Genomic DNA, 19795 nt, shown 5'->3' with positions numbered 1-19795 from the left:
GAACTGAGTTGATTGCAGTAGGTGGCTGGATTGAGATTCCTTTAGTGGTGTTTATAGGTTTACTTTCCTGCTAGGCCTCTCCTCTGAATGAGGCAGCTGGCAAGTAGTTTTATTTACACGAACAGAACTTGTTAACTGTCGACATCTCGTTAGGATGGATGGGCATAGATCCAGGTTGGAGGGTCCCCCCAATCTAGAATGAAGAATTTACTCGGGGGCACCAATTCTGACATGAGAGCTTTACATCTCCCTAAGTAGTTTATTTAGTATCATAGAGGACCCAGTCATATTTCTTTGCTTGCTTGCTTGCTTGCTTGCTTGTTATAGCTGGGGAAAATAATAAGCCGCATGTCCTGTATAAGAAGATAGGAAAGTGAGGAGGGGCAGCTGTTGCAGTGATTCAGTAGTTAGAGTTTGAATGAATTCCCTTATTTTTGGCTCCTCCTTTCTGTCCCGCCCACAGGCTGGTTTGAGTCCTGAATTTCTTTGGAGACTTTCAGGGAGGACTTGCTCCCATCTCACCGTTAGCCTCCTACTGCATTTCCCTGGGCTGCAGGATACTCCTCCACTCCTGTTCATCTGGCAGTGCACTTGCTTCTTTTTATTTCTTTTAGAAATTCTTTGAATGCTCCCATCTGATATTGATACTAAAGAAATACAAATAGGAAATAAACCCATAACAGAAGTTATCTCCTATTTATCTTTCTTCAGTATCATTTTAATGGAGTCTCCATTGGATTGGAGGAGCTTTCAGACACCAAGCTGAAAGGGATAATGGGAGTTCATATTGCTACTGACAAATGATACAGTTATTGAAGATCAGTTAGTTCATTCATTCACCAGACATTGATTAAATAGCATTATGTGCTAGAAAGTACTCTAATATCAAGAGATACACAAGTGATCAAGACAGATAAGAGCCCTGCCTTTATGGAGGTGGAGGATACATTTTAGTGTATTTTAGACATAGAATAAGTAAACAAATAAGATAGTTTCAGACAAGGATTAAGTAACGGGAAGAAAATATAAGAGATCTTTCATAGAAATTGACTGCTGGAGGGATTTTATAGTATGTTGGGGTTGGGGAAAATTTTAGATTAGGAGGTTTAAGAATGCTTCTTTTAGGTCTTCCTTGAACTTTATCTCCTTAATGTTGTAAAGAAGTTAGCCATGTGACTGTCTGGGGTAAGAGCATTCCAGGCATAAATTGGTGCAAATACAGAGGCCCTGATGCAGGATTGAACTTGGTCTGTTAGAAAAATAGAAACAAAACCATTGAGTATAATAAATGAGGGGATTCATAGGAAATGTGCCCAAAGATGTAGGCAAGACCCAGGTCATTTAAGGTCTTAAAGGAGTTTGAATTTGATTCTAAATAGAGTGGGAAACGGTCAGAGAATTTTGACCAGGGTGGTGGCATGGTGTAATTTATGTTTTTAAAGTTTATAGATCTATAATCTATTTTGTAAGCTGAGCCTTTGGCATTCTGATGGATTGGATATTGGGGATGAAGGAAATGGAGGAATCAAGGATTGCTCATTTCGTTTTGGCTTGAATAATTGATCCTGCATAGTTCTATGGATATTTTTATTCTGCTCTGGTGATGTGCCCTGGGTGGCCCAGATTTCAGCACTGGCCACAGTGGTGACCCTTACTTAGGTTGCAAGATTTCTAGTTTACACTCAAGTGCTCAGACATTTATTCAGCATAGCCAGGATGGATGGAACCAGAGGGACTTCCAGGCTTAGCAGTATGCTGTGCTGGAAGTAGTCCTCTCCCACCAGACTGTCATGCTTTTGAATTTGAGATAACTCTAAGTTTTAAAGCAGCCACCTGAATGTGAGGAGTGCACTGTTCAATGTACATAAGTGAGAAGATTCTGCCACGGTTGCTTGGTCCAGTTTTTCAATCTTAAAAGCCTGTAGTAGCAAATTCAGATGTATTCAAAGGCTAAGCAGATAATGTAAATTATTGAAATGGAAAATAATATAAATGATTAAAGTGGGACAGTGTCAAAGCATTCATGTTCACTTAAAAACAAAATGCCATGCAGATGAAACACTTGTGTGAACCATATGTAGACTGCGGGAAGCAATTTCTGGTATCTCTCTAATCTTGTCCACAGTTCTTTGTGGGGGAGCGATAAGTTTTTATTTTTCAAAGTGGAAAGACAAGTGATATCAGCATTGTGGAGGCATAAGACGTTTCCTGTTTTTGTCCCACCTACGCCACCCCCCCAAATATTCAGCATCCATCTAGGAATAAAAGTGTCTTTATGGGAGCTGTAGGATCTGTCACCATACACAAAGAGATCTGGAAGGAATATCGCCCACCCATGCATTGTGTATGTAATAGGCAGACAGACCTCATTCCCTGCTGTAGACCCTGAAGTGACTCATGAACCAGCTCCAGGTCCTCTTGACCGAGGTCTGGGAGCCCCTGGAGAACACTGACTTAAACAGTCACCCACAGAGAAGAGAGCCTTTGTGGAAGTCCAGGTTTACAGAGGATCTAGCACTCCATTGGAGCAAAAAAAAGTGAGTTTGGATGCACTGAAGCAGGCAGTTAGTAAAGCCTGGTGGTGGCTGCACCTTCAAAAGTGAAGGCAGCAATCAAAACTCAAAGGAACATCGAAAATCAAGGAAGCGGGCTTCCCCGGTGGCGCAGCGGTTGAGAATCTGCCTGCCGATGCAGGGGACACGGGTTCAAGCCCTGGTCTGGGAAGATCCCACATGCCGCGGAGCGGCTGGGCCCGTGAGCCACAATTACTGAGCCTGCGCGTCTGGAGCGTGTGCTCCGCGATAATGAGAGGCCCGCGCACCGCGATGAAGAGTGGCCCCCACTTGCCGCAACTAGAGAAAGCCCTCACACAGAGACGAAGACCCAACACAGCCATAAATAAATAAATAAAAATTAGAAAATCAAGGAAGCATGAAACCACTGAAGGATCACAGTAACCTTCCGTACTGAGCCTAAAGATGTGGCGATCCATGATTTACTCAGTAAAGAATTCAAAATATCTGTTTCAAGGAAACTCAGTGAACTGCAAGAAAACAGAAAGACAATTTGGTGAAATCAGGAGAATAATATAGGGACAAAATGAGAAGTTTAATGAGATAAGAAATCATGAAAAAGAACCAAACAGAAATTCCTCTCCCCTTCTCTAACTGAAGGATTCCTGTGTGTGGGCTCTTGGCCTCCTGGAAGTTACTGTGTCTCTTGCATCATGAAGGGAGAAAGGTTGAGATGCAGACTTAGACAGGCTAAGAGAGGCCAGATTGATCCATTTGAGGATCAGTGAATTTCATTCATTTCATTGAGTGTAATGAAAAGTCTGCTGCATCAACAGCAGACTTGGTCAAACAGAGTAAAGAATCAGTGAGAATGAAGACAGGAACTTTGAAATTACCCAGTCAGAGGAGAACAACAATAACACAAGAGTGAGGAACACCCACATGATCTGTGGGATACCATCAGGAGACCAATTTGTGAATTATTGGGGTTCCAAAAGGAGAAGAGAGTGAGAAGGGGGCAGAAAGCTTAGTTAAAGAAATAATAACTGAGAACTTGCCAAATCTGGGGAGAGATTTGGATATTGAAGTACATGAACCTCATAAGTCACCAAACAAAACAACTTAAAGAAGTCCTCTCCTTCCTATCAAGCATAGTACTGATATTCCTTGCCAGCACAATTAAACAAGGAATAGAAATAAAAGGCATCAGAGGTGAAAAGGAAGAAGTAAAATTGTCCCTATTTGTATATAACATGATTTTATGTATAGATTTCCTAAAGATATGACCAAAAAACTTAGATCTAATTAACAAAGTCAGTGAAGTTGCAGGACAGAATCAACATACAAAAATCAGTTGCATTTCTATACACTGACAACAAATTATCTGAAAAAGAGTTAAAGAAAATGATCCTATTTATAATAATATCAAAACAATAAAATACTAAAAATAAATTTAACCGAGGAGGTAAAAGATCTGTATATGGAAAACTCTAAGACTTTGGTGAAAGAAATTGAAGAAGACACAAATAAATGGAAAGATATCCTGTGTTTATGGATTAGAAGAATTAATATTCAATATTAATTAACATATGGACATTATGTTAAATGTCTATACTATCCAAAGCTATCTATAGACACCTTATCTCTCCTAAGATTCCAATGGCATTTCTTACGGAAGTAGAAAAAACAACTGTAAAATTTGTATGGAACCACAAAAGACCTCAAGTAGCCAAAGCAATCCTGAGAAAGCAGAACAAAGCTGGAGGCATCACTCTTCCTGATTTCAAACTATATATAAAGCTATAGTGATCAAAAGACTCTGGTGCTGGCATAAAAACAGACACAGAGACCAATGGAACAGAATCGAAAGCCCTGAAAGAAACCCATACGTATATGGTCAATTAGTTTACGACAAAAAGAGCCAAGAATACTCAGTGGGAAAAGGAAAGTCTCTCAATAAATCATGTTGGGAAAACTGGACCACTACATGCAAAAGAATGAAACTGGACCCCTGTCTTACGCCATACACAAAAAGTCAAAAATCAACTCAAAATAGATTAAAGACTTGAACATAAAACCTGAAACCATAAAGCTCCTAGAAGAAAACATAGGGGTTAAGCTCTTGATATTGGTCTTGGCAATGATTTTTTGGATTTGATACCAAAAGTAAAGGCCACAAAAGCAAAAACCAACATGTGGGGCTACATCAAACTGAAAAACTTCTGCACAGCAAAGGTAACCATCAAGAAAATGAAAAGGCAGTCTACCAAACGGGAGAAAATATTTGCAAGTCATGTCTGATAAGGGGTTGATACCAGTATATATGAACTCATACAACTCAATAGCAAAAAAACCTAAATAATCCAATTAAAAATGGACAAAGTACCTGAATAGTCGTTTTTCCAGAGAAGATACTCACATGGCCAACAGGTATGTGGGAAGGTGTTCAGCATGACTAATCATCAGGGAAATGCAAATGAAAACCGCAATGAGATATCACCTCCCACCTGTTAGAACGACTATCATAAAAAAAAAAAAAAAGGAATAACAAGTGTTGGTGAGGATGTGGAGAAAAAGGAACCCTTGTGTACTGTTGGTGGGAATGTAAATTGGTACAACCACCATGGAAGACAGAGTTTCCTCAAAAAATTAAAAACAGAACTATCATATGATCCAGCAACCCTGCTTCTGGGTATATATTGTAAGAAAATAAAATCACTATCTCGAAAAGATATCTGCTGCATCCCCATGTTCATTGCGGCATTATTTACAATAACCAAGACATGGAAACAACCTAAGTGTCCATCAACAGATGAATGGTTAAAGAAAATGTCTCACACAGGAATATTATTCAGCCATGAAAAAGGAAGGAAATCTTGTCATTTGCAATACATGGGATAGACTTAGAGGACGTTATGCTAAGTAAAGTAAGTCAAAGAAAGACAAATATTGAAAGATCTTACTTAACGTGTGGAATCTGCAAAAAACGGAAAAAAAAAAAAAAAGAGGTTAGATATGTGGTTACTGGAGGTGGGCAGTGGGGGAATTGGGTGAGAGTGGTCAAGATGTACAAACTTCCTGTTATAAGATTAATAAGCACCACGGGTGTAATGTACAACATGGAGTCTGCAGTTAACACTGATCTGTGGTATAGTTGAAAGCTGCTAAGAGAGTAAACCCTAAAAGTTCTCATCACGAGGGAAAAAAATGTTTGGTACTATGTGAGGTGATGGATGTTAACTAGACTTACTGTGGTAATCGTTTCTCTATATGTCATTATGTCATGTACCTTAAACTTATACAGTGTTCTGTGTTGACTCTGTTTCCATAAAACTGATAAAGAAAAAAGAAATCGCTCTAAGAAACTGTGTAATAAAGTTGTCAAAAACCAAAGACAAGCAGAGCATCTTAAAAGCAGGAGGGAAAAAAGCTTAAATAACTTACAAGGGAATCCCTATAAGGCTGTCAGTTGCTTTATCAGCAGAAACCTTACCCCCAGGGGAGAGTGGGATGATACATTCAAGCCGCTGAAAGAAAAAAACTGCCAACCAAGAATACTTTACCTGGCAAAGCTGTCCTTGAGAAACGAAGGAGAGATAAAGAGTTTCCCAGACAAACAGAAGCTGAGGGAGCTCATCATCACTGGACCTGCCTTATCAGAAATGCTGAAAGGAGTTTTTCAAGCTGAAGTGAAAGGTCACTAATTAGTGACTTGAAGACATGAAAATATACAACACACTGGTAAAGGGAAGTATATAATCAAATTCAGAATATTCTAATACTGTAAAATGGTGGCGTTTTAACTCTGGTATAAAACAGGAGTTTTAAAATTTTGGAGTTAAAGGATAAGAGTATTAAAAATAACTGTAACTGCTGTAATTTGTTAATTAATACACAGTATTAGATAAAATGTGACATCAAAAACCATAAAAGGGAGTGGGTAAAGGGGTAGAGTTTTTATGTATGATCTAAGTTGTTACTACCTTCAAATAGACTATTAGAGCTATAAAATGTTTTATTTCAGCCTCATGGTAACGGCAAAGCAGAAACCTACAGTAGATTCACAGAAGATAAAGAGAAGGGAATCAAAGCATAGCACTGTGGAAAATCACCATTTCACAAAGGAAGGCAGTAAGAGAGGAAGAAAGAAACAAGGGAACTAGAAAACAGACAGAAAACTATGAATAAGATGGCATATTAGGAAGTGCTTACCTACAATAATTGCTCTAAATGTAAACGGGTTGAATTCTCTAATCAAAACACATAGATTAGCTGTATGGATAAAATAACCATATGCTGCCTACGAGAGACTCACTTTGGCTTTAAAGAAACACATAGGCTCAAAGTGAAAGAATGGAGAAAGATATTCCCTGAAAGTGGAAACAAAACGAGAGCAGGTGTCGTTACGCTAGACAAAATGGACTTTAAGCCAAAAACAGTAACTAGAGACAAAAAGATCATTATGTAATGATTAAGGGGTCAGTTCATCAAGAAGACAGAATGGTCGTAATTTTATATGTTCCCAACATTGGAACACCTGAAAATGTTAAGCAAATACAAACAGATCTGAAGGCAGCAGTAGAGAATACAGCGTAAAAGCAGGTACTTCAGCACCCCACTTTAAACAGTGGATGAGTCTTCTAGACAGAAAATCAACAAGGAAACACTGGAGTTGAATCAGAGTGGAACGGTTTTATTTTTTTCTTGTTATAAAAGAGTACATGCTAATATGTTTAAATCCAGATATTTCATAAACATTTAGAGAGGGAAATTAAAATCACTTGTAATCCTACCCTAGAGCTAACTAATTATTTGTTGTATGACTATTCTTCATTCTGTTTGTATCTCCATATATTTTTACCACCTAGCAATAAATATGAAAGTCTTTCTAAATCAGTTAATGATGTATATCATTATTTTAAATATCATAATATTCCACTGAATGATACACCACAAGCTATTTTTCTGGTCTCCTTTTGTTAAAGATAAAGTGTTTTCCAGTTCCTTTTATTTTAACTCTAAGCGGTATATTGCCACTTCATTCCACCTCTGTTTTTACTGTTATTCCAGAGAAACAAATAAATACTGATTTAAAACATTGGATATGAACATTTCTATTTTCCCATGAAATTCCATTCATTCTATACTATAGGAAATTCGTGACAGAATTGGGGGATTAAATGAGGACTCCCAGAGATATAAACTATATCCCAGAAATACATATCATCTACTAGAGAAATTTAGTTACTTAACATATTCAGTCATGAAAACTGTTGTGTGTCTACCATGTGTTTAGGCATTGCTCTAGAATAGGCTTTCCTAGGCGTTGTAGTTATATTTTTTAACTTGCAGTTGCCTTTCTTTAATTCAAATTTTAAAAATTAATTATTTATTTGGCTGCATCGGGTCTTAGTTGTGGCACGCGGGATCTTTGTTGCGGCATGCAGGATCTTTTGTTGTGGTGTGAGGGCTTCTCTAGTTGTGGTGTGCAGGCTCCAGAGTGCGTGGGCTCAGTAGTTGTGGCACATGGGCTCCAGAGCATGTGAGCTCTGTAGCTGCAGAATGCGGGCTTAGTTGCCCCGCAGCACGTGGGATCTTAGTTCCCCGACCAGGGATCAAACCCGTGTCCCCTGCATTGGAAGGTGGATTCTTAACCACTGGACCACCAGGGTAGTCCCTAATTCAAATTTTTTATTGAAATTTAAAAAACATAGCTCTTTCACTGGAGGCTTGCATGCCACCGCTGAGGCCGCCACCATTTCCCTAGCGATCCCTGAGAAGGTCCACCACGTTCGCAAGCACTCAGCACCCACATCGGTGGGCGATGGAAGATTGCCTTTGCCATCGCTGCAATTAAGGGTGTGGGGCGAAGATCCGCCCTTGTGGTGTTGAGGAAAGCAGACGTGGACCTGACCAGGACAGCCCACTGAGGATGAGGTGCAACGTGTGGTCACCATCATGCAGAATCCACACCAGTACAGGACCCCAGACTGGTTCTAGACAGACAGAGGACCTGAGGATGGAAAACACAGCCAGGTCCTGGCAAGGGTCTGGACAACAAGCTCCGGGAAGACCTGGAGCGACCGGAGAAGACTTGGACCCACAGAGGCTGTGCCACTTCTGGGGACTTGGTGTCCAGGCCAGCACACCAAGACCACGGGCCACCATGGCCGTACTGCAGGTGTGCCCAAGAAGAAATAAATTTGTGGGCATTGTCTGTTAATAGTTTATACAGTTAAAGAAAACACATAACATAAAATTTACCATCTTAATCATTTTTAAATGCAGTTCCATAGTGTTACGTATATTCACATTGTTGTAAAACCAATCTCCGGAACATTGCATCTTGCATTGAAGAGCTCGTCCTTTCCCCCTTGCCCCAGCCCCTGGTCACCACCATTCTACTTTCTGTTTCTATGAATTTGACTAATTTAGATAAATCTTCTAAGTGGAATCATACAGTGTGTCTTTTTTTGACTGGCTTTTATCACGTAGCATGATGAACTCAGGTTTCATCCATGTTGTAGCGTGTGTCAGGATTAATTTGAGGCTCCAAGATCAGCCTGGCATACTTAAGGTAATTCTGTGGACAGGTTTCTTTCTGAATCACTGAGTGGATATTCAAATCTTTGTTTGAACTTCGGAAAAGTATTTATCAGAATTTCTTCTTGTATTTCATAGAGAGATAAACAGTTTGTGCCAGTTACTGGTCTGTCTTGGGAATTCATGTATGAAAGGCATGGAAGGCAGGAAATCATAATATATTGTGTTGATAGATATAAAAGACATATGAGCTGGGTTCAGTGGGAGCTTGAAGCAAGGAAGGGAACCAAGTCTACCTGGGATGGTTAAGGCAGGCGTCACAGACCCCCTAGCTGTCTCTTAGGAGGAATAAGAGAAGAGAGCTTTGAAAGTACTAATAGACCAAATAAAGTAGAAAATGAAGTCATAGAGGTATGAAATACTAAGGTGTATTTGAGGAACTATCAGAAATTTAGTATTGCTGGAGCAAAGAACATTTGAGGCAAATTCTGAAGGAAGATGCTGGAAGAGCCTTGTATGCTGTGCCTCTAATTTAAATGTTTATTCTGTAGACACAGGGAACAGGGAAGTGACACAATCCGATCCATATTTCAGGAAAATAGTGCTGGTTCTATTAAGGATGGATTGGAATGGGGAGGGACCAGAGCAGAAGGCCAGTAAGGAATCCGTTGGATGAGTCCAGACAGGAATACTCTCTAAATTTAAGAATTAAGCACACTCGAAGAGTAATGAGATAAATACCTAGGTGATCTTTTTGCCGGTCTCTCATGCTGTCCACAACTCCTGACAGCCCCTGAACTGACCAGTCCTGGCACTCGGCAGCTTTGAAGTGCTTATTCAGAAACGTCCCTGTTTGTACAGACAGGTGTGGGAGTTCCTGGGCTTAAAGCAGATGTTGCAGCTCTTCTGGGATTTCTTGTGTCGGCACCATGAGACCAGCAGAGCCCTGTGCAGACAAGCTTCCGAAGCAAAGGACTGTTTTTTTCTGTTATAGACGCCATCACACCAAGGAGAGTACCATTTGTTGCAACTAGTTAACCTGTATCATTGATTTTAAAATATTTCATGGCACATTCAAATGGCAGCAGTTTTGGTATTAATCTTTGTAATTTACAGTTTGGGAACTCTGCTTCTCATTATTTTGGCATGAAAACATTCCATTCAGTCACCATGCTACTTTTATTTTTTTTATTATTTACCTACCTACTTACTTACTTACTAACTTATTTATTTATGGCTGCGTTGGGTCTTCATTGCTGCACGCAGGCTTTCTCTAGTTGCGGCGAGCGGGGGCTACTCTTCGTTGCAGTGCGCGGGCTTCTCCTTGCAGTGGCTTCTCTTGTTGTGGAGCACGGGCTCTCGGTGCGCGGGCTCAGTAGTTGTGGCTCATGGGCTCTAGTGCGCAGGCTCAGTAGTTGTGGCACATGGGCTTAGTTGCTCCACTGCACGTGGGATCTTCCCAGACCAGGGCTCAAACCCGTGTCCCCTGCATTGGCAGGCAGATTCTTAACCACTGCGCCACCAAGGAAGACCCCATGCTACTTTTAATTTAAAAGGTTTCTGTAAGCTACATCAGGGAAACTATATCTACTATAAAAACTATGTGTCTATTCTTCCTTGAAGAAGAGTGTGTGTTATCACTTTGGGGTTTAGTTATGTTGGTATTGATATGGAGCCATTTTTAAAGGAAGTTATGTAGCTGTTACTAACTCATCCCTCAATCACTTAACTACCCTTTCTACCCCTCTGACCATGTGTGTCATGAATCTTCTTGGCTCTCTCCCTTCTGTCTTGGGTCTCAGCTGCTTTCCTTTCCTTCCGCACGGCCCTGGTTCCCGTTTAGTGCTGGGCCTCCCTGTCCTAGTGCTTCCGAGCTACGTGCTGATGTGCTGAAATGAGCTGCGGTGAGAGGCCTCTCTTTTAAATTACGGACTTCGTGTGTTAAAACATTTTCATCTTTATCTATAAATAAGACATCTAACTATGTTAAAATCGTTTTATGGGCCTGAAGAGGAGGGGGATTGTCCCCTTTTGGGGAGGAGCCTTTTTTTTTTTTTTTTAAGATAACTTGATCGGTTTTGTGGTGCTTGTTTTTCTTTGCTAATCATGCATGACCTTTGCTCTCGGAATTCAGTAGATTCTGTCAAAATCTCAGTGGAGGAAAAGATATTTTTAATGCACTTTAAATGTGATATTCTCTTTGCATTGAGTCCAGAAGAGACTGATTTCTCAAGAGGAGGAAAGAAAAGACTCGGGAACCACATGGAAGTTTATATTGAAAACTCCTTCTGGTACATTTTCATCATCATGTTGTAACAAAACTAACAGCCCTTAGGCACACTAATCTTGGGATATAAAACTCATATCCAGGGCTTCCCTGGTGGCACAGTGGTTGAGAATCCGCCTGCCAATGCAGGGGACACGGGTTCAATCCCTGGTCTGGGAAGATCCCACATGCCACGGAGCAACTAAGCCCGTGTGCCACAACTACTGAGCCTGTGCTCTAGAGCCCGTGAGCCACAACTACTGAGCCCACGTGCCACAACTACTGAAGCCCACACGCCTACAGCCCGTGCTCCACAACGAGAGAAGCCACTGCAATGAGAAGCCCACGCACTGCAATGAAGACCAAACACAGCCAAAAATAAATAAATAAAAATAACAAATAAATTTTTTTAAAAAACCAACTCATATCCATTTGACTATTGACTAAAGGTTAAAAGATATAATTGGAGAGAAATATAAGACCAAGAGTATAAGTGGGTTTCTTCTTTCTACTTCTGTTGTCGCAACCTGAGCTCTCTAGGAAAACTAGAATTTGTTAAGTGCCTTCCTCGTGCCAGAGTCACAGCTATAACAGAGGTGTCGTATTTTAAACTGTCAAAATCTTAACAGCTACTCTGGGAAATTTAGGCATTTGTATTACCATTTTATGGACAGGAAAATGAGATTCAAGAAATTACTTGTCTCTTGGGCTTCCCTGGTGGCGCAGTGGTTGAGAATCTGCCTGCCAATGCAGTGGACACGGGTTCGAGCCCTGGTCTGGGAAGATCCCACATGCCGCAGAGCAACTAGGCCCGTGAGCCACAATTACTGAGCCTGCGCATCTGGAGCCTGTGCTCCACAACAAGAGAGGCCGTGATAATGAGAGGCCCGCGCACCGCGATGAAGAGTGGCCCCCACTTGCCGCAACTAGAGAAAGCCCTCGCACAGAAACGAAGACCCAACACAACCATAAATAGATAGATAGATAGATAGATAGATAGATAGATAGATAGATAGCCAAGGGAGAATACAGTGTCGAGAAATGTAAAACTCAGTCTCGCTCTGAAGCCTCCTTTGAAAAGCACACAGCAAATGCTTTAATGTAGTGGGTTAGCATGATGACCCTCACCTCAAAGTCAAAACAGAATATGAATGATTTTTTCCAAGGTAGTAGTGTTAGGACCTAATGATCCCCTTCCCGTTGCCCCCTTCAGAATACACACACACACAGAGGCCTCCTAACTTTATAAGGCAAACTCAGCTGCTTCTCCACCCCTTCTGCATCTTACTCTAATGCACTGCAACAAGAGCCATTAGACTTTTTCCTGTAAAGGTCCAGATAGAACACGTGTTAGCCTTCGTAGGACACACGGTCTCTTTCACAACTGCTCACTCTCCATCGAGGTGTGAAAGCAACCGTGGCCAGCATGTGAATAAATAAATGCAGCTGTGCTCCAGTACAGCTGTATTTACAAATACAAGTGGCACAGCAGTTCCACTCCTAGGTATATGCCCCAAAGAATTGAAAACAAACACTCAAACAGATACTTGTACACATATGTTCACAGCAGCACAGTTCACAGTAGCCAGAGGGTGGAAGCAGCTCAGGTGTTGTTGGTTGAATCCTGAGATGCGGAGCTGGGAGATAACGGGGGCCGACTGCAGTGCACCATTTTAGGTGTGGGACTTGAGCATCTCTGGGTTTGGTGTCCACATGGGTCCTGGATTGGTTAACTGTACTATACCTAGTTACTGTAGTGTCCGGGAAACTGTGTGGTGACGTGTTTATTTAATCTTGAGGTTTTTTTGTTTTTGGGGGGTGGTTAGACTTGGGGCTAGGATCGATTGACGATGGTATTTTGTAGCCCAGTGTTTAAATAGTAATAGAAATGAGACAAACAGTTATTCATCTTTGTCAAGACTTACTGTTTGCAGTTTTCAAATGTATCTTCTTGAAATATGTCATCAAAATACTAAGATACATTTTTTTTTAAGATACATTTTAATGCCAGGAACTTTTTCCTTTTTCAAAGTGTGCTTAACTTACTAGTCAGTTTAAAATGCACCCAAATAAAAATTAATTGCTTTGAAGAGGGAAGTTGAGATAATGTAGTAATTGCTATGTAGAGAAATTATATACAACTTAAACCTATCTGCTGACATTTTGATGGTCCTTAAGACATTATTTCCTACAAACTACTAAATGAATTTTGCGATTGGTATCAATTTTCACATACGCCACAAAAATCATCCTTTTTGCTTCCAGGTTAAGAATTCAAGGCTTATCTAGAAGTGAATGTTATTTTTTTAAATGCCAGTTTCTCATGTATCTCTCCAATTAGTTGATTCTCTAGAGTGTGATTCATTTTGCAGTGTGTTTTACGCTGCCTGGTGGGCTGCAAGGGCGTGTGGCCCTTCCTAGTGAGGAACGCTCCATGACCAGGGCAGATGACCTGCCACTGCCTCTTCCAGGTTTGGATGTCTTCTTTAGCAGGACACAGCCAGAGGTCATTAAGAAGGAAATGTCTGTGTCTCTTGCTTCCAGAAGTTTTAGTATTCATTAATTAAAGAACTTCCATTACTGAGTTCTTTTTAGGAAACTTGTTGGACTGTGTGGTCAATGATGAAGAATCAGCTTAAGGGAAAAAAATGTATAATGTCTTACAATATAATGTGACAAGACTTCCTATCAGGACTTAGGAAGACCTTGTCCCTTGAGGTATGAACAATCACATTGGCATCAAAATGTCATTTCTTTTCTCTCTTTTTGATTCACTGGAAAGCCTTGAGCCTTGATACGTTTGCAATTTAATGGTTGTGGTTCCCCTGGGCCTCCAGTTTCACGCTAAGGGTTTGAACACCTGAGGCACGTGTACAGTCCAGTCATCTCTGTGACAGGGGACGGTGTGGCGGGGCTTATGAGCCAGACTCCATGTTTTCACTCGGCCTGTCTCTCACTGTTTTGTACCTGTCGTTCCCAAATATATACAATCAAGTAGGTCTTTACTGAATTAAAGTAAATTTGTCTCAGTGTACCCCCAAAGGATCGGGGCATTGGAGTCAGCTCTCTGGTCATGATACAGGGTTTCTACAAGGGGAAGCATATGTTAATATTAGTATGTGACTGGCCTTTGGCTTGGCGGCTTCAGTAAATCTGTAAGTGAGATTGATTCGGATTACTAGTTTTTTTTGTTGTTGTTGTTTTAACATCTTTATTGGAGTATAATTGCTTTACAATGGTGTGTTAGTTTCTGCTTTATAACAAAGTGAATCAGTTATACATATACATACGTTCCCATATCTCTTCCCTCTTGCATCTCCCTCCCTCCCACCCTCCCTATCCCACCCCTCTAGGTGGTCACAAAGCACCGAGCTGATCTCCCTGTGCTATGCGGTTGCTTCCCACTAGCTGTCTAGGATTAGTAGTTTTTTTGTCTAGCTAAAAACTGTTTGGCATCTTGGCTTAAAAGTAGTTCTTTTTGATAACTAGGAATGTGGTTTTTGTTTGTCTTAGTGGCGTTAAGCATTTTATTCAAACAGTTGAGAACATAAAAGATAGCTTGGTGATTATACTTAGAGCTTAATGTCAAAAGCCCTTTTCAACCAACACATAACCTTTACAGCTGGTTATATTTCCTGTTCTCCTGGACGAGAGGTTGGCCCTACTGCCAGTCCTGGTTTGAAGTGTCTATACTGTCTGCATAGGTCGCGCTGATGGCAGTGCAGGTCTCCAAGCCCAGCGACGCGCTGGCAGGTCCGTCCCCAGCATTACTCCAGCTCGTGCTCCTTATTGCCTTATGTAGGGGGAAACCAAGCTCACGGTCCCTTGCTTTTTTATTTTAAGCACCGAAAGGTGGCCTTCTTGGTTTATGAGTTTTAAAGTCTGGGAAAAGGCTCAAGAGGGAAATTTGACTTGGGGAATATTATTTTCTTGAATGGGTAAATAAAGTCAGGGAAAAACGGAGGGCAAAGGAAAGGAGATCAGAGGATGGGATGCATTTAGGTTTGTTCTATAATTCTGTCACCATAATAATTCACTCAGAAAGGATTCATTTGGAATAGTGTTAAAAGCAACTGGCCTGGGGCGAGTGCAGGCCAGCACTGAGGAACTGCGGTGGACTGAGACCTATTGTACTTTTTAAGTGATTCCAGGGCTGCCCAGGTGTCCTGATTTAAAGGCTGCTTCTTGAGTCCGGAAGTCGTATCTTGTTCCGAGGTTTACTGTGATAAAGCACACAGCCCTAGGGACGGTACTGCTGACTCCTTGAGTCACCTTCCAGGCTGGCTGTACTGACCCAACCCCGTGATTTATTTATGCCATACCATAGTAGGAATGACAGTCGTGTAAGCCACACATGGTTTCTGGGATGGGTATTTGACTGGGGAAGTGCCATAAATCCATGAAGTGAGATAGGGCAGAGCCAGCCGCAGCTCATGTCATGTCCAAGAGATCTCTTCCTGTTTCATAGGGATGTACAGTCCAGAACTGGTTAAGTTCAGCATCCTTCTCGGAATGTGTCCTCAGGCTTTTTGTGTGCTGTTTCAGTCTACCCAGTCTTTGATTTGTTGCTTACAAACCTAAAAAATAGCTCTGAAATGTAGTTGTCACTAATATTTTCTCTTGAATTTACTTCTATAAAGTAGAACTGACTTGAATATTTTAGATTGTCGCTCATAGGCTTTTCAAGAAACTTTTGTTTGGAAAATTCTTCACTGGACTACTAAGCCACAATCAGTCATCCTCTTTTGTACCTAAATTTATGATTGCCAGTGTTGCAATAAGCTTACAGTTCTACCTAGCTTTTTGAGCTTCATTTGATTCCCCAGCTCTAATAAAGAGAATCTGTTAGAATTGCACTTAGGATTTATATGGGTAGCCAAATACTGAGCCAGATACGGACACCATGATATTTTTTCATTTTAACCTGAATGAACTAGTCTTGTTGTTTTCGTTAAACTGTTTATTTTGAGATTATTGTAGATTCCCATGTATTTGTAAGAAATAATACAGAGAGATCCCCTGTACTCTTAAGGCAGTTTCCCCAATGGTAATGTCTTGCAAAACCACGATGTGATTTTGTGCACAGTATCACAACCACAGATGCTAATGTCGTCAAGATACACCACGGAGATTCCCTTTTATAACCACACCTACTTCCCTCTCATCCCCGCCCCCTCCTCATCTCTTGGCAGACGCTGATCTGTTTTCCATTTCCATAATTCTGTCATTTCAAGAATGTTATCTAAATGGAACCATACCGTATGTAATCTTCTCAGATTTTTTTTCACTCTGTGTAATTACCTGGAGATTCATCGAGATTGTTGTGTCTACAGCAGTTCCTTCCTTTTTATTACCGAGTGATACTGCATAGTGTGGATGTAATACAGTTTGTTTAATTTTCCTGGGTTGTTTCCAGTTTTGGCCATCGTGAGTAAACCTGCTATAAGCATTTGTGTACAGATTTTTGTGTGAACTCAAGTTTTCACTTTTCTGGAATAAATGCCCAGGTGTACAGTTGCTGGATCATACGGTAGTTGCACGTTTAATATTTTAGGAAATTGCCAAACAGTTTTCCAGACTGGCAGTGCCATGTTATGTTCTCAGCAGCACTGTACAAATGATCCTGTTTTTCTCCATCTTCACCAGCATTTGCCGTTGTCTCTATTCTTATTTTAGCAAGTTTGATAGTTGTATAGTGATATCTCATTGTGTTTTTTTTTATATATAAATTTATTTATTTGTTTTTATATTTGGCTGTGTTGGGTCTTCGTAGCTGTGCACGGGCTGTCTCTAGTTGCGGCGCGCGGGGGCTACTCTTGGTTGCGGTGTGTGGGCTTCTCATTGTCGTGGCTTCTCTTGTTGCGGAGCACAGGCTCTAGGCACACAGGCTTCAGTAGTTGTGACTGGCGGGCTCTAGAGCGCAGGGTCAGTAGTTGCGGCGCCCGGGCTTAGTTGCTCCGGGGCATGTGGTATCTTCCCGGACCAGTGCTCGAAGCCGTGTGCCCTGCCCTGGCAGGCGGATTCTTAACCGCTGCGCCACCAGGGAAGCCCTCTCACTGTGGTTTTAATTTGCATTTCCCTAAAGGAGAATGATATTGAATATCTTCTTCATGTGCTTATTTGCCCTCTATATGCTTTTCAGACTTCTTCCCATTTTATAATGAGATTTTTTTTTTTTTTTACTGTTGAATTTTGAGAGTTCTTTATTCTGAATAGTAGTCTTTCGTCAGATATGTGGTTTGCAAATATTTTCTCCCAGTCTGTACCTTATCTTTTCATCCTCTCAACAGAGACTTTTAACTATCTCTGGCTTTAGTTGTTGGACTTTTTTTTTTTTAATTAATAAACTTTATTTTTTAGGTTCACAGCAAAATTGGGCAGAAGGACAGAGAGTTCCCATTCCTCCCACCCCTGTGCACGCACAGTCTCCCCCAGTGACAACTGTGGGCACATTTATCATAATCATTGACCCTACATTGGTGCGTCACTGTCACCCAAAGTCCATAGTTTACATTAGGGTTCGCTCATAGTTTTGCATGTTCTGTGGGTTTTGACAGATGTACGGTGACATGTACTCACCACTGTAGTATCACACAGAGTATTTTCACTGCCCCAGGAGTCCTCTGTGCTCTCCTTATTATCTCCTTATCCCTCCTTCCCCCCAGCCCCTGGTAACCACTACTCTTTTCACAGTCTCCATAATTTTGCCTTTTCCAAAATGTCATATAGTTGGAATTGTATAGTATGTAGCCTTGTCAAATGGCCTCTTTCACTTAGTAATGTGAATTTAAGTTCCTTTCATGTCTTTTCATGGCTTTATAGCTCATTTCTTTTTAGCACCAAATAATATTTTATTGTCTGGATGTGCCACAGTTTATCCACTTACCCACTGAAGGATTTTCTAAGTTTTGGCAATTATGAATAAGGCTGCTGGAAACATCCCTGTCCAGGTTTCTGTGTGAGATAGTTTTTGGTTCACTTGGGCAAATACAAAGCAGTGTGTTTGCTGGATCATGCGGTCAGAGTAGGGTTAGTCTTGTGAGTACGGAACTGCCAAACTGCCTTCCAAAGTGGCTGTATGTTTTTGCGTTTCCACCAGCAGTGAGCGAGAGTCCCTGTTTCTCCATATCCTCACCAGCACTGGTGTTGTTAGTGTTCGGATTTTGGCCACTTTAGTAGGTGTGCGGTGGTGTCTCATCATTTCAGTTTTCCTCCCCCTGATGACGCGGAGCATCTTTCATGGGTGCATCGTCTTTGGTGACGTGCCCGGGAGCTCCGCCCATTTTTTAATCAGGTTCTCCTTGTTGAGTCTTAAGAACTGTTTGCATATTTTGGGTAACAGTCCTTTATCAGATGTGCCTTTTGCAAATATGTTCTCCCAGTCTGTGACTGGACTTCTCAGTCTCTTGATATTTGAAATTTTTAAACATCTTTTTAAAAATAAAATAATGGTACGTGCTTCTCAGCAAAAGTATCCAGAATATAAAGATTTATGTGCTTAAAGAATTTAAGATTCTCTCATTTTAATGCAGAGACATTATTAATGAAATGCAGGGGGGAAATAATTTCTAGGTGTATGTCATTAACCAGTCGAATTGGAAAAGGTTTATTTTCCAGTTTTACAAGTATCATTTACAAATAACTTTCTAGAAGAAAACAACCAGTTCCTTTTCTCATATGGTTAAACAGTTGATAAATAAATCGCTACTTAGTATATACTGCCTCAAAAGGCCCAAAGATCCATTCGGCCTCCTTTCCATCCAACACAATATATGGAAATCCCCTGCTCTCCCTGGAGCTTCAGAAGGCCTAAGGCTTCACCCATCTCCTTGCTTCCTGGGGCTCTTAGGGCTCACCGGACTCCATCTACCCAAGACTGCATCACGCCTCCCCACTCCACTCACCTAGACTGTTTCTCAGGATAACACCTTAGGATTGAGTTCTTATCTTGGCTCAATGCTTAGTGTGACCTCGTTACATAGAAGACATTTAATAAATGTGTACTGAACTGACCTGAACCAGCAGAGGCAAGAGGGATTAGAAGATTGCATTTTTTTTTAAATATATATATATTTTTAAAATTTATTTAATTAATTTATTTTATTTTATTTTTGGCTGTGTTGGGTCTTCGTTTCTGTGCGAGGGCTTTCTCTAGCTGTGGCAAGCGGGGGCCACTCTTCATCGCGGTGCGCGGGCCTCTCACTATCGCGGCCTCTCTTGTTGCGGAGCACAGGCTCCAGACGCGCAGGCTCAGTAGTTGTGGCGCACGGGCTTAGTTGCTCCGCGGCATGTGGGATCTTCCCGGACCAGGGCTCGAACCCGTGTCCCCTGCGTTGGCAGGCAGATTCTCAACCACTGCGCCACCAGGGAAGCCCAGAAGATTGCATTTTAAGTGAAAAGAATTTAAAAGACACTAAGAAAGGGAAGCATATATTTGGGGAACATAAGAGTTTTCCAAATACTTAAGCATCGG

General features: G+C 41.2%; 1 protein-coding gene and 1 pseudogene across 5 annotated transcripts in view; both read left to right on the top strand.

Annotated features, from left to right (window-relative positions):
* ERC1 (ELKS/RAB6-interacting/CAST family member 1) overlaps positions 1-19795 on the top strand; it is a 420180-nt gene that overhangs the window by 294813 nt on the left and 105572 nt on the right. The window lies entirely within an intron of this gene.
* On the top strand, positions 7014-8714 carry LOC137775121 (small ribosomal subunit protein uS13-like; annotated as a pseudogene).

Source organism: Eschrichtius robustus, chromosome 13 (assembly GCF_028021215.1).
Source record: "Eschrichtius robustus isolate mEscRob2 chromosome 13, mEscRob2.pri, whole genome shotgun sequence".
Classification (NCBI taxonomy): domain Eukaryota; kingdom Metazoa; phylum Chordata; class Mammalia; order Artiodactyla; family Eschrichtiidae; genus Eschrichtius; species Eschrichtius robustus.
This window is presented reverse-complemented; position numbering and strand designations above follow the sequence as displayed.